Source organism: Oryctolagus cuniculus, chromosome 8 (assembly GCF_964237555.1).
Source record: "Oryctolagus cuniculus chromosome 8, mOryCun1.1, whole genome shotgun sequence".
NCBI classification, from domain to species: Eukaryota; Metazoa; Chordata; class Mammalia; order Lagomorpha; family Leporidae; genus Oryctolagus; species Oryctolagus cuniculus.
Window position 1 is genome coordinate 125,053,729 of NC_091439.1, and position 10,321 is coordinate 125,064,049.

At 44.7% G+C, this 10,321-nt stretch overlaps 1 pseudogene; it reads left to right on the top strand.

The window, feature by feature from the left end:
- The first annotated feature begins 29 nt into the window (after positions 1-29).
- On the top strand, positions 30-8,637 carry LOC127486013 (interferon-stimulated 20 kDa exonuclease-like 2 pseudogene; annotated as a pseudogene).
- Positions 8,638-10,321: the final 1,684 nt, after the last annotated feature.

The following is a 10,321-nucleotide window of genomic DNA, read 5'->3' on the forward strand; positions in this document are numbered from 1 at the left end:
TTTAATGTAACTGGTGAGCCTGTCACATAATGAATGCCATTGAAAAGATCAATGGACGTTGCTTGGAGTTGTGAGCACCCTATCGCAAGACTTCAGTAGCTCAACAGAAATTATTATTTGTCTATTGTGCTGACTAGCTACATAAGCATGACCTTGTTAATGCATTTTTGATGGAAAAATACATACATGTTTACCAAGAGATTTTATGAAAGGAATAGAGACCGACTTCTTGCTTGTACACATAGGGGCACTATTATATCATTCAGCCTGTTAACACTACCTAAGAATTTAGCATTTTCTTTTGGTTGTAGATTGACTCAAAATTGCATTCTGAATGAATAAAGGTTACAAAAAATCTTCCTGGTGTGTATTTTGATTCTTCATTGTTTTTGGTTTAGAGCTGAGTTCTTATAATGAAAAAAATATATTCCCTTAATAGTGACTTCTTATTTGTTCATCTGCATTTTAAAATGTGTGGACTGCTATATGCCAAGCAAGGTGTTGGCATTGTGTATATTATCATGCTGGACAAAAGGTTCGGATTCCATGGATCTTATGGGCTAGCTGTGGATACAAACTTTAAACACACAGAAAAATTAATACGTAATTAATGCATTCTGGTGAGTAAATCAATGGGAAAGAATAGAGTGTGGAGAGTAAGAATAATAGACAAAATTAAATTCCACTGGGTACAGGAGTGAGGCCTTTTATGCACATAAGCCCAGACTTAAAATATGAGTAGATGGGAGCCTGCAGAGTGACTGAGTGTGTGTGTGCATGTGCGTGTGTGTGTGTGTATGCTGGTGGTAGTATGATTGCTCAATGTCGCAGGTACACATTTTTGTTAGGATAGTGCTAAATGTTGTAGCAGTGAATCTTCAGATAGTCAAAGGATCTTCCAAAAGTTCATGGAAAATAAATATTATGATAAAATTATGCATGGATTTCCATTTTTTTGTACCAAAATAAGCTTGTCTTTTAATTCTATTTTTCCATGAACTTTAAAAAAAAGACTGTTATATGTTAGCTTAGAACATAGTATATTTCTTGGTCCAGGGACCTGTACTGGGAAGAAGATAGATAAGGTGCCTTTTTACCACACAGTTGGGGACACATCCTGAATCTACCATCTCTTTTTTCTTTCAGAAAAAATTTTTTAATAAATATAAATTTCAAAAATACAACCTTATATTATAGTGGTTTTTCCCCCCATAAACTCCCTCCCATCCACAACCCATCCCATCTCCCACTGCGTCTCCCATCCCATCCTTCTTGAAGAATCTACCATCTTCTGCATGTGCCCACCAGGACTGCATCAGTGGTCATCTCTATTGCTCCCAGCGGAAGAGAGGAAAGAGTGTGGTGAAGCATGGAGGGGATGTTTCACTGGCCAGGCCTGGGAGAGGGATAGATTACTCCTGCTCATGTCACATGCCTGTGATTACATTCCTCAGCCACAATAGCTGCAAAGGAGTCTGGGAAATATAGTCCAACAGTACATATAGGTGGGGGAGGAGAATGTGGACTTTGATGAACCTCCAGCAGTCTGCTGGCTAGAAAGATCAGCAAGTACGAAGGAATCAGAGCAAAAAAGAATGTTTCTGGGGGACTAAGGACAGAATGAATGGATCAGGGAGATGTGAGATATGGGAATTAAAACCTGGGAGGTGCACAGGAAAGTATCATGTGGACCTCATAGACCAGATGTGAAGATTGAGGATTGAGTTCTTAGAATTACTGAGTATCTGTAAGCTAGAAAGGGACATGATGTAACTTAGGTTCTAAGGAGTATTCTCATTGCTGTGGAGAGAGTAGAAGCAAGAGCACAGAGCAGATAAGAAGCTATTACAGGAGTCCAAGAGAGAGGTGACTTGGATCAGGTGGTGGCAGTAGTGATAAGAAGAGAGTTTATATGTGAATATTTCACAGGTAGAGTTGACAGGTCTTGATAATGGATTGGATGTGGTGACAAGGGAGAGGCAGCTGTCGGAGATAATACTGTGTTTCCAACTTCAGCAAGTGGGTCTGTAGTCTATGGCTCACTGGAGAAGAAGCAGATTGGGAAAGGTGAGAAAATAGTAATTTCAGTCTAGGAAATGTTAAGTTGGAGGGCCTATGCTTGAGAATATGCAAATAGAGGTGTGTGGTTGGATCTTCCATGTGGGATGCTTGAAAAAGGGGGCTGGGATGGAGGTGGAAAGTCAGGTGAAATCAACATGCAGATGTTTCCTTTTAAATCAATCATTCAAACTGTGGCCCTTTAAAGAATGAAATGGACATAGCTGATTATGGGAGGGCATTAGGTATAATCTAGCATTTTGGGGGCAAAGTTTGGTACAATGGTCATCTTTAAGACCACAGGAATATACAAATTCCCCTAGGAGGAACTCAGAGCGAGAAGAAAAACAGGATCTGGATTGAACTCCAAGGAACTTCAAAGTTCGCTCCTTGTAGTTCTATATAAAACAGGATATATTAGGTTGTGCTATAATGAGAAGCAACCCCAAACCTCAGTGGTTTAACTTACTCATTTGTTTCCTATGAGAAGTCTGTAACATCCATGCAACTCTCCAGGAAACTTGTTCCGCACATAGTGACCCAGCGATAGGCTGTCAGCCTTGTTACCCAGACAGCTAACCCAAGGTTCTCTCAGTCTCATTCTGGTCACACAAAGATAACTGAAGTCACTGCTGCCCATAGCAGAAGTGTCCATGGGCAGAATTAGTCACACAGCCCTGTTTAACCACATTTGTTGGGCAACCGTATTGCTGCCACAGTCCTCTCTCCTGGTCGCTAACAAGACTTTGCTCTCGGTTTTCCAAACATAGGGTTCACTCCACAAGGGGCAACTTAACGTCACATCAAACCATGGTTTTGAGTTTCAATTTTGGGATTTCTGAGTGATTCCACACTAGTGTCTATATCAGCTCTGAATGTGCCTACTCCTGCTCCAGACACTTAGGAACTAAAGAGAGAGAGAGAATAGTCAATGTGTCTATCAAACACAATGTTCACTTGAAGTGGTGAAGAATGAGCGGTACAAGCACTCATCAGTATGCAGCAACTCTGAAATCTTGCCAAGTAGATATTTTATAAGCCTCCTGTTTGGGGGATGGAAAATGTTCCTGATCTCAGAATTGAGTCTACACTCTGTGAACAGCTTCCTTCTCTTACTGGTTTTCATGGTCTGACTTTGCACTTTTCTTTAAAAAATTTTATTTATTTATTTGGGAGGGATGGTGAGAGAGAGAGAGAGAGAAGAGGGAGAGAGAAAATATCTCCCATCTATTTGTTCATTTCCCAACTGCCCACAACAGTTGGGGCCAGGCTATGTAAAAGTCTGGAGCTGGGAGCCCAATCTGGGTCTCCTGTCAGTGGCAGGGACATAGCTACTTGAGCTGCTTCCCAATTGCACATTAGCAAGACGCTGGAACTAGAAGCTGAGCTTTCAGCTGGATTCAAACCCGGGCACTCCAACGTGGGATGCAGGCACCCTAAGCAGTATCTTCAGTTCAGCGTGACTTTGCCCTCTTCCTCATTCATTCAGGACCTAGGTTGATCCTAGGTTGATGAAGGTCCCACTCTGCATAGCTGTACCATCTAGAAAGTGGGACTTCCCGATCCACTGAGGAAAAGACTAGAACCAAGAGCAGAATTGGCATTGCCTTAGTCTCACATGCCAGCATTGCTCCTATTTCCTTTGCCAGGACTAGTCACATGGCCTTGCCTAACTGAACAGAAAGCAAGGAAGGTGAGGGAGCACACACAACGTGCCTCTCTGCCAATGAGCCATACAGACCAGCTGAATTACCCATACAGCTGTTGGAAGGAAGGTATTAATTCCCTGCAGTCTTGCTCTTGCAACCATTTGGTGAGCTATATGGCCTTGTGTTCTTACAGTGTACCAATTTTGTCTAATGGGGAGTGCAGGTTAAGTGCTCTTGGGAGGGAAGCTCCTTTTCCCTGGGTTCCTGTCTGTGTAGAAGGACCTCTCCTAGAATAAGACTCTTGGCCTCTAGTCCAACTCCTCTCTCATTCCTCCCTGTAGAGAAGTCAGTCACCTAATTATGAGGAGAACATGGTGCCTTAATTGGGTAGAACAAGTCTATCAGAAAACTGTAAACTTCCCCTTCCCCTCCCTAGAGCCAGCTCCAAACTCTCTTAGGTACTGGCATAAGCTTTTGGGTGCCTGGGGACAAAAGTGGTAGTTGACTGGCACAGAGTACTAATGGGCTCTTGGTCCTCAGATCTGATATCACTTTCTCGAAATAGATTATCAAGAATACAGTTGACAGCTTAACTTGTCTTTACTTTTCTACTGGTTCTGAACTCAAGAACAGGAGAAATGGACGCTGAATCTATACCTTCCTTAAGAGATATAATTCATTAATATTTTAGATGTGGCCTTTGCAAAAGCACCTGTCTTACTGGAATACTGTCTTTCTCTTAAGACAGTTCAAGATGATGCTTACGTTTTTTTGGAAATGACATCAAATTGTTGATTCGTGTAAATTTAGCATAGATGAAAACTCTGATTTAGACTTTTGGTTTAGAACTGAAGGTTAGAGCAAGCAAGGACTTGGGCAATATGTAACTTGAGGATTAAACAAATCTGAATTGTGAAAAAGAGGGTCAAATTTATTTTATTTTCTTTTATTTAGGATTTCTTTATTTGAAAGGCAGAGTTAGAGAGAGAGGAAGAGAGAAAGAGAGAGAGAGAGAGAGAGAGAGAGAGAGAGAGAGAAATCTTCCAGCTGCTGGTTCACTCCACAATGTCCACAATGGTTGGAGCTGGGCTGTTCCAAAGTCAGGAGCCACGACCTTCATCTGGGTCTCCCTCGTAGTGCAGGGGCCCAAGCACTTAGGCAATCTTCTGCTCATTTTCCATTTGCATTAGCAGAGAGCTAGATTCATTTTAATTCATATTTTTATGTCCAATTCTTCACATAAACAGAGATAGAGTATTTGCAGAAAGGGAACTATGAGCTTTGAAATTCATATTTTATTTATATACTCAACCTCTGAAATCTTTCCATGATTTGGTGTTGTGGGAGGCTAAAAACCTATCATTCACTCCAACATATTACTCAACTTCTCTTTTTCAAAATTCTCACGAGGATTGTCTTCTGTGGTTAGGACTGGATGACATTTCAAATTTTTGCCTGAAAAATGTCAGGATACAATATGCCCAGATTTTTTTGTGCTTTACCTTATAAATAAACTACATCCTGACTTTGCTATTCTTAAACATCATCTAACATACTTACAAATGCTGTGATTCCTTACCCTTTATTTCTTTCTACTATACAGTGATAATTGAATCCACTTATCATGACTTGAGTTTCTACGATAGATTATAATGATAGTTTTATGTGATTAATTTAAATCATTGCAAAATTCCTGAGAATGAGTCTTTTCAAAGACAGGACTAAGATTTCTCTTTGCTGGAGTAGGAGCCATGCCTGTGGACCAAGCTGAAAATTGTATATGGTCTATAAGAGAAATCAGGGCAAGTGTTTGGCCTAGTGGTGAAGACGCCATTTGGGTTGCAGATATTTCATAAGGAGTACCTGGCTTTGAGTTCCAGCACTGCTAATGTGCACCCTGAAAAGCAGCAGGGATGGTTCAAGGCCTTGTGTCCCTGCTACCCATGTGGGAGACCCAGATTAGGTCCTGACTCTTGGTTTCAGCCTGGCCCAGTCCCAGCTGTTGTGGGCATCTGGAAGGTGGAATAGTACATGGAAGCTCTTTGTCTCTATGTGTAAAAATAAAAAAAAGACAAGAGAAGAAACATCACCTTGATGAAACTTACTGGAACACCTCATGATGCCAGGGGGCCCAAGGCAGTAACTTTGCAGAGTGCTGTACTTTCTCCTACTTCTTTTTTTATTGGACAGGTAGAGTTACAGACAGTGAGAAAGGTCTTCCTTCTGCTGGTTCACTCCCCAAGTGGCTGCAACAGCTGGAGCTGCGCCGATCCGAAGCCAGGAGCCAGGAGCTTCCTCCTGGTCTCCCATGCGGGTGCAGGGACCCAAGCACTTGGGTCATCCTCCACTGCTTTCCCAGGCCATAGCAAAGAGCTGGACTGGAAGAGGAGCAGGCGGGACTAGAACTGGCACCCATAGGGGATGCCGACACTGCAGGCGGAGGATTAACCAAGAGAGCCACGGCGCCAGCCCCCTACTTCTTTTAATCTAAAGCTGTCTTAGTTCTTTGAGGATGTTCTCTTACCTTTTCTTTTCTCCCTCCTTTTCTTTTGAAGATTTATTCAGCAAATACAAAACGCTCACCCCATGTTTTCCCCCAGGAAGGTGGCCTGTGGTCCTCCCCATCATTGCTGTCATCACTGTCACTATCACCCTTACCTTTACTGAGAAGTGTCTTGTGCTACCCTCTGTGCCTGACACTTGAAATGCAGTATTTAGAAACTACAGTTACAATATCTTAAAGTTAGTAGTGCTGGAGCCAGTGCTGCAGCATAGTGGGTAAGCGGCCACCTGCAGTGCCAGCATCCCATATGGGCACCAGTTCAATCCCCACTGCTCCACATCTGACCCCACTCTCTGCTATGGCCTGGGAAAGCAGTAGAAGATGGCCCAAGTCCTTGGGCCCCTGCACCCATGTGGAAGACCTGGAAGAAGCTCCTGGCTCCTGGCTGTGAATTGGGGAGTGAACCAGCAGATGGAAGACCTCTCCCTCTCTCTGCCTCTTCTCTCTCTGTGTAACTCTGACTTTCAAATAAGTAATAAATCTTTTCTTTAAAAAAAAGAAGTGCTACAGTCTTCCTATGTAACAGATGAAGAAAGATATTCAGAATTTAATTAAACTGCTCACTTCACACAGCTACTAAGTGGCAGAGCGAGAGTAAAATTCATGTCTGCCTGCCCTTGTGCCAATCCTGGCTCCACTGTACCTCACGTCTTTCGTATGACCTAGAAAGAACTGTAGTCTTAATTAAATATACCCTGTTTATATATATATATTTTTTTTAAATTTTTATTTATTTATTTACTTTTTTGATAGGCAGAGTGGACAGTGAGAGAGAGAGAGACAGAGAGAAAGGTCTTCCTTTGCCGTTGGTTCACCCTCCAATGGCCACGGCGGCCGGCGCACCGCGCTGGTCCGATGGCAGGAGCCAGGTTTTGACTTCCAATATGTGGGTTGCTATACTTTGGGCTTTGGAGTAGTATTTATTACTTATTCTGAAGGAAGGCCATTTAAAGATAATTTAAGAACCCTTTTCAAATCAATTCAACAAAATTTTTTTGAATAGTTTAAGATTTATTTATTTATTCGAAAGGAAGAGATACAGAGAGGCAGAAAGAGAGAGAGGTCTTCCACCCGCTGGTTCACTCCCCAAATGGCTGCAATGGCTGGAGCCGCACTGGTCCGAAACCAGGAGCCAGGAGCCTCCTTTGGGTCTCCCGCGCCGGGCGCTTCTGTTCCCAGTGGGGCCGGTCTAGGAGAGCCTCATCCGTAACTCCGCAGTGGGAGTCAGCCGGGATGGAGTGCCCCATCCTGTCACCCGTGAGCCGCTCCTCCCAGCTCCGCTCCTACCATCTGCTGTCCTCGCTTCTGCATTGCTGCTGACTCCGGGCTTTGCGGAACGGCCTCCAAAGGAAACACCAAGCACCGATGTTTTGTCAAGAAGCGGCGGCTCTTGGAACGGACAGGCTTTCTGGAAGGAAGAGAACAGCCCCCTTCGCCAGGCTCCTCCTAAGTTGCACTCGGACTCTCCGGAGACACGGGAGGCTCCTGCAGTGGATGGCGCTGGGAATACCCTTTCCCTCTCAAGAAAGGAGACAGGGGCCTGTAGCACTGGGTCAGAGCAGTCCCTGGAGAAGAAAGCTGCGTGTCTGTGTCCTGGCTGCCCCCCGCCCCTCCCCAGAAGGCCTGTGCTGTCGCTGGAGGGAGTTCCAGAGTGCCTTTCCGAAGATTAAGAGCCGCCCCACTGGCTCCCGGAAGAATGCCGCCCAGAGCCCACGCAGGCTCACTCAGAGAACAAGTTCTCCCGGAAGTTGCAGAGGAAGATGGTGGCAGTTGACTGTGAGATGGTGGGCACAGGACCCAAGGGGCCCGGCAGTTCCTTGTCTCCATGGAGCATTGTCAGCATCGTAGTGTTGTGGTACCCAGAAACAGCTATGCCCTTCAAGACTGCTCAGAGGCAGATCTTGAAGCTACCCACTGGGAAGATGTGGTGAGGTGTGCCATCCCCAATGACTTCAAAGCCCTCCAGGACTTTCAGCCCTAACCCGGGACATCTCCCATATCCCCTGCCCGCCTCAACTGGAAAGCCAACTTCCCAGAGAAAGCCACCATGTCTCTGAGGCAGCTCACCCAGAAGCTGCTGCACTGGGACACACAGGTCGGGAACAGCCGACATTCCCCTGTGGAAGATGTTCAGGCCACCATGGAGCTTTACAAGTTGGTGGAAGTCGAGTGGGAGCAGCAGCTGGCCCAGAATCCCCCAAAATACTAGCAGTGGTGGGAACATTGGTGATGTGAGCAGGCAGAGGAAGCCCCCAGGCAGAGCCAGGGCAGTGGGCTACGGATGGACGCTCCACCAGCTCTGCACCGTTGGAAGCTAGATTTTTTTGGGAAGAGAAAGGCGCCACCCTAGACTTAATATCCATTGAAACTTCACCTGAAAAAAAAGAAGAAGAAGAAGAACCTCAGGTGAGAAAACGCTGGTAAATGTTATGAAAAACCAGGTATCAGAAGAGGGGTGGTGTAATACTGAGTCTCTGTTAGGTCAAAATGAGCCCAGGCACTTGCAGGTGACTTGAGCTTGCTGGTGGTATTTAGTGGAGCGTGGTGACAAAGAGATAAGGCAATCCTAGACTTCATGATGATAATTTTAGTATCAACTATAGTAGTATTCCTTAAAAATTATTTTTAAATGATTATGTTTTTCTATTGATGCTGCTTAATCAGCAACTGCTGAATATATATTTTATTGTTATTAAGAGGCAGAGAGACAAAGAGATCTCTTATCTCTTAGCTCTCTTCCCAAATGACCGGGTTAAAACTATAAGCCAGGAACTCAACCCAGGTCTCCCATGAGAATAGCAGGAACCCGATTACTTGAGCTGTCATCGCTGCCTCCCAGGCATGCACTAACGTGAGCTAGAGATGAGCATTGATCTCAAGTTCTTCCATGTGGAAATCGGCACCCAAATCAGCACCTTAGCCTCTAGACCAAACACTACCCAGTCAACCACGGAATATTAAGGTCAGAATGATAATGTGAAAAAAGAGAGAGAAAAGCATAGTGGGCTTATGTCGCTTCCCCTCTTCATGGAGGAACGACACTAAACCCTGCCTAGGCTTCATATCCAAGTCACAGCACCATTATGTCGCTCCCCCTCTTCGTGGAGGAGCGACACTGAACCCTGCGCTGTTCTTTTGTCTGCTTGGCCCTCCCCGGGTTTGCTGCTGGTTCTTCCCGGGTTGGCTACTGTCCCTTCCACCTCCGTGGAAGGGCGGTTCCCCCTGCCACTTTCCCCACTTCCACGGGGGAGCGGCACACTGCCGGCCAGCTCTCTCGGGGGCTGCACAGGTGTTCCTTCAGATAGATGTTCCTCTTAGATGTTCCTGGTGCATGTTGTCTCTCTCCTCCTTTATAGTCCTCTTCCACCAATCCCAACTCTGCTACCCACACGCCGAGTACGCTGCTCTCCTCCAATCAGGAGCAGGTCCTGCTGCTTATTGGTTGAACTGGAGGCAGCTGTGTAGAAGCTGTTTCCTCCTCTCCTAGCACCATATTGTGGGAGAGCAGATGCATAGAATAAGTCTTAATTCCAGTAACAGTCTAGTCCGAGTTGCTCCCCACAGGCTTATACCTCAAGACTTGTGAGAGTAGTGTCTACCTTGCATTGTTAAAATCTGCCTGGATCGGTTGGTGCTTCTGAAGGGTTATCACCTAAGCATCCATGTGGAGACGACAGTGACACAAAGTGGAAGGACTCTGCCCAGACATTCTGGGTAACTAGGATAAATGTCTACCTTTAGATAAGAGGGTAACTCAAACAGTTCATGGAAAATGGAGTTAAAAGATAAGGTCATTTTGTCCAGAAATTGAGATACAAGCCTAGTTTTGTCGTAACTCAAATTTTCCATGAACTTGAAGATCCTTTGTATGCACGGTTAGAAAGCTTACTGGGAAATCAACATGATGGAACACTCATTACTCTTCCTTTTTCATTTTAGAAACAGAGTTTACCTGCTATAATTGCTACAAAACTGGGAGCAATGTGGTCATTTTCTCATTTATTTTCTATGTAATTTTTCAGAATTAAACCATTATTAGCTCTGTGATGCA